General features: G+C 38.2%; 1 pseudogene; it reads right to left on the reverse strand.

Moving 5' to 3' along the window:
* Positions 1-410: 410 nt before the first annotated feature.
* Positions 411-5,336, reverse strand: LOC111211823 (annotated as a pseudogene).
* Between the last annotated feature and the right edge of the window lie 341 nt (positions 5,337-5,677).

Here is a 5,677-nt window from a genome sequence, read left to right on the forward strand (position 1 = left end):
CTTTAATTTGAAAGTTCAAGGTTTTATCGACTGTTTTCTCTATATCTAATTAACAAAACATATAGAGTAAAATCTCTATGGATGATTTATTTTAAAGCGTTATCGGATGATTGCGGGAGGCTTCCTCAGGATATGATAACTTAGAACACCTCCATTCATTAGAACCTTTAAAAGGTTCTTATGATTAAATTAATGGTTAATAAGGTGAATTGATTAGTTAAGAACTTTTGTAAGTGCTAATTAATTTTTCTTCCTCCAATGGAAAAGTCTCATAAGGGTTCTTAAATTATTATTTTTAAGTAGAATGATTTAAAATAAAAGCACACATAAATTTTTTAATATAAATGACATAAAAACATATGAAAAATACAAAGAAATAACAGAACATGTGTGTAAACTATGAACAATGTGTATAAACTAATTATTATCATTGTTTTGAGAGCAAAGAAATAACAGAACATGTGTATAAACTATGAACAATGAAGTACTTCTGTTTACTTTCACCAATAATCCATACACGAGCATGAGCCATCTTGGAAATGGTGAAAGCGTTTCCTGTCTCTTACCGTTATCTTCCTCTCATAAACCTTTGAGATGAGTCTCAGTTTCTCTGAGATTTCCACAAGCTTCGAGTTGATGTCTTTGGCTCTCGGGTGAGAATCATCTTCCACAAGAAACTCATGAAGCACACCATCAACGTCGATCCAGCTACACCCGAGGTCTTTTCTTATATCCATCTCTTTCATCCTCAGCCTCATCTCCGAAACCTCTGACTAGTTTCCTTGAGAAGCGTACATGTTTGAGAGAGCGACATAAGCTCCACTGTCCTAAGGAACCATCTCCATCAGAATATTAGCCACACGTTTCCCCATCGCCACGTTTTCGTGCATCCTGCAAGCACCTAAAAGAGCTTTCCATATCACATCATCTGGTTTTACATGCATGTTGTGTATAAACTGCTCAGCCTCTTCGAGAAGACCAGAGCGACCCAGTAGATCAACCATACACCCGTACTGTTCAATCCTTGGCTTTAAACCATCCACATTCACCATTTGACTAAAATACTTCCTCCCTTCTTCTACCATCCCAACATGGCTACAAGCCGTCAAGAGATTGATGTACGCAACATCGCTAGGCTTAACTCCAACCTCCCTCATTCTACAGAAACAGTCAACAGCATCACTCGCCAGGCCGTGTATAGCGAACCCGTTTATCATAGCACTCCAAGTAATCACATTCTTCCTCGGTAACCTCTCGAACACCTCAACTGCTCTCTCCACAACTCCGCATTTGGAGTACATATCAATCAAAGCAGAGCCAAGGACATCATCAAACTCGATTCCCTTACTCTCTGCATACGAATGCAACCACTATCCTAACTCTAACGACCCTATCCGCAAAACCACGGGCAAAACACTAACCAAAGTGACATAACTAGGACGCAAATCAACTCTCCTCATCTCACAGAAAATCTCCACAGCCTCCTTGAAAGCCCCGTACTTGCAATAGCCAGAGATCATCGTGTTCCAAGAAACAACGCTTCTCACACGCATTTGATCGAACAACGTGCGCGCAGCTTTACAATCACCAAGCCTCATGTAACCGTCGATCATCACATTCCATATAACAACCTCACCATCTCTCTTTCTACCACCATCAACCAACACAGCCATATATCTCCCAATAATGTTCTTGTAAACGAATTCAATTCACGGCAAGAAAAATATAAAAGAAACAGAACCTTCACGGTAATTGCATTCACGAATCTGGAGGAGAACATCGCCGAAGAAATTAACGAATCATAGATCATCTCCGTTGGAGATTTCCAGAGAATCGAGGACGAAGAGAGAGATCCGACGAAGGGATTTCGACGGAATCCAACAACACCGAGACAGAATCGATGACGACGAAAGGGAGCTCTCATCATCTCCCTCAGAGATTTCGACACAATCGACGCCAAAGACAGAGATGGATGATTTCGAAGATGAGAGAGACGAACCGACAAAGAAGAGGCCGAGTTTTTTTTGCATTTCGCGTAAAATGATCAAGCCAATACCCTGCTGCCACGTAAGGGGTTTTAACCACTTCTAAACTCTCTTATTAAAGCACCGGTTCTGTCCATTAATACCATTTTTTATTTAATTTTTCTCCTTTTTTCTTTTAGAACCCCTCCTTTAACCCACCGATGGAGGTGGTCTTAATACTCCCTTTAATAGTACTAGGTCTGTGTCCGTGCTACGCGCGGATTATCTGATTAAAGAATTTTTAATATAAATATATAATATCTTTTGATAACTTTTTCATAAAGCACATCCAAAGTTTGAGCTTGGAAATAATTTGAGTTTGGAAAATTTTAGCCTTTTGTATCAAGCGTTCTGAAGTTTATGCGTATATATAATTTGATAACGTAAAACCACAAATTTCGACGTAACCATTGTGTTTGACCGTCCTTTTTTGGAGATGTCGATGCAGATCCATTCGAAATATAAAAATAACTGGTGTAGTAGTTTCAAATAATTAGGTGAAGATTAAATCTACTTAAAATAGATGAAATGTGCTAAAGATAAACAAACATGGATTATTTTTAGTGAATATAAATATAATATAAAAAAATATGTAAAAAAAAATTCTAATGAAATAAAGATGAGTGAAAAGGTAAAAAATGTTTTTTTTTGGTAAAAAAGGTAAAGGTAAAAATTGTTATTGTCTACAAATACTACGTATAATTTTTAAAAGGGTTGATCTTGAATAGGATGTTCAGTCTCAGTTCTCACATTTCTAATTTTTTTTTTACTATTTAGAAGCTGGATGCATATCCGTGATATAAAGGGAAAATTAAGAATGTTTAACTTTAAAGTTGGAATTCAGGTTGACTTCAGTGATTACAATTCTATTTTGTATGTTGAACTATACTTTTTAATCTAACCAAATTCGACTACTATTTTGGTGTTGTAGGATTTAGCATTTTTTTATCAGACAACAACGATTATGTTAGTAGGGAGACGTAATTATGATACCAGTTTAAATGTGTATTTAAAACTGCAAAGCAAAATGTTGTTGGTTAAAAAATCCTTCCAAACCGTTTGTATTGAAAAATTAAAGCCTAACAAAAGGTGGAAGATAAGAAAAAAAGATAAAGAAGGTAACAACTTAGAGATAGATAATGATTCTATCAAGCAACTATGGTTTGGGTTCCTTGATTGTGGCTGGTTTAGCGACGTCTCGTCCTTAGCTTTCTCCTGCACGACACTCTCCTTCCTAGATGCACTTGGCTCAGCTAAAGACCATGTGCTGCAAGTTCCACCTATGGCAGTGTTGCAGACGTTTACTGCTCCAGGAGTGCTGCTACGACTCTAATAAGTGGCAGAACAGAAGGACAAACACCATTTGTCACATTTATGGTTTGTCTCGTTGCTATAAAGTTCTAGTTGGAGACTGAATTTGTGTGTTTGACCAATTGTATCCATACATTGTGGAGCTGGCATCTCATGGTTAGCACCCATGTCGCCATTACCCTCCATATCAAAATGCTTCAGTCAATTTATATTGTTTGGGAGGTGAAATATAAGATGAATATGAGTAACCTCACTGTAGTTGTCAAAAAGCTATGACGCCTGCCTCCCAATTAGCTCAGGACCAGCATTACCAAGGAGCACAAAAGTTCCCTTCTCATCATAGTCGTAGGCGGAGATCTCAGCACCGACACGGTACTTGTTACAAAGGAAAACCATATGTGAACAAACAGGCTAAGCTAAAGTGAAAGATAAGCGTTGTGTAATGTACATTGCAACTCCAGTGATGTTGAAGTCTCCACATTTTTTGGAAACATAAATGAAGTTGGCCCTCTGTTAGCCTGAGTATGGCAGTCACTGCAGGCAATGTAATACCACCCCTTGTTCTGGTCGACGCATATATTGTTGCAATAAAATCAAAAGAGACCATCTACAATTGGTCAAACGTTGTTGTTTAATGTACTTATGATGTATGCTTTATGGGTCCCATACTTTCAAAAATTACATGAACTGGTTCTTGTTTCAGAAAGGCAAAGATCTCTCCAATAGTAGGGGTCTCCCTCCATCTTGGTTACTTCCGTTACAGTCGCAGCAATGTGTGGATTTGCCGCCAATCTTGAACATGTTTCATGAATCAAATACGCTCAGAAATATTAATTGTATTGTGTATAAATACTTACCATGTTCAGTAGTCTATGGTAGGAGCCAACTCATTGTCGAAGAATACCTGAGGACTTTGAGCTGAAAGAAAGGTTTATTAAAAATGATTGCAACGGCCAGAATCACAAAAATGGGAACTTAGTTTGCTGTGTAAAGGTGGTATAAGCTCGTGCAGGAAAAAAAATTTGTTCATAACCAAAATGTGGAGACGTTTAAGACATAGATGGGATCTTAGGTTCATGCCTTTGGCCAGCTAAAAATTGCAATAAAATTGTGCATGATAAATCAAGATGTTCTTGACTAAATCATGGAAACTTTATACCTCCAATATGTTTAGTGTTCACTGTGGTTACTAACAGAGCAGCAGGAGTGGCGAGACTTTCGTTGAACTTGCTATAGAACTCCTTAACAGCCTGGTCCCAGAGCTAGACGTTATCCCCTGAGATTGCCAATTATAATTGTGGGACAGTTACAGACATATACATACTAAGGCTGGTGGTAATATGTAATCGTATCTGCTCACTCTTTAGGATATATGTGAAATAAAACTCACCGAGTGCTGCCAGCCACCATTTACTTCATCCAAGACCGCATGTTCGTTGAGAGATTGTGGATTGGTGACCTCATCTCTGCAACACAGTTAAAGAAATTAGTCAAGTTGAGGTGGGTTACTTCTAAGATAAATGTTTCCATAAAATCAACAATTAGTTGTATGTTAGCACCAGAAAGTCAGCTTCCCACACAAATCACCTCAAGGATCACAATTAGCTTCAAACTCTTGGAATGAGTGAAACCTGAACCAATCTCTCTGAATCACAACTGGGTTGTCTTGAAGCTCCGAGAGGACTGAACTGTGAGTGAAACGGATGGTAAGATTGTGATCAACAACCCTGTAGATAGATGTATTAGCTTTTGTTGCAAAGAATTCATGAGTCGATAGATTGTTCCACAGTTGAGATTCCCTTGGTATCGTACAACCCAATTTGATGAGATGAATCCCTGACCAACTGTAGCTTGTGTTCAATTTCATTAGTGAGAGGGATTGAAGATAGAGAGAGAATTAATAGTTGTAGATAATCATCCATACATGTTCATCAATCATAAGCAGCTCCAGACCAATTAAACGAAAACAGACCTCAGATTCTGATAAGCCAGCGGAGACATTGTCAAAATTGAGCAACATGATCAACCCCGGTAGATTTCACCGACCATCAACGGAGGAGCTTGTATGTCTTTTAGGATTTCGAGTGAGAATGAGAATTTATATAAGCTCCACAATGAGGGAGTTGGAAGGGTACCATGTCTGCCAAATAAATGTATAATGAAAGTTTAGTGGATAGATCTGACATTACTAAAGAGAATTGAGAGGCTGAAATCGCAACCGTCTTTCAGATAACAACAAAGAAGAAGAACTCCATGAGACGCGAATTATTGTACGCGAGTGAGCTAAGATTCAATGTGACGTGGCAGTAAAATGAAATGTATGACATGTAACTTTCATTGGC

The sequence above is a fragment of the Brassica napus genome, chromosome C9 (assembly GCF_020379485.1).
Source record: "Brassica napus cultivar Da-Ae chromosome C9, Da-Ae, whole genome shotgun sequence".
Classification (NCBI taxonomy): Eukaryota; Viridiplantae; Streptophyta; class Magnoliopsida; order Brassicales; family Brassicaceae; genus Brassica; species Brassica napus.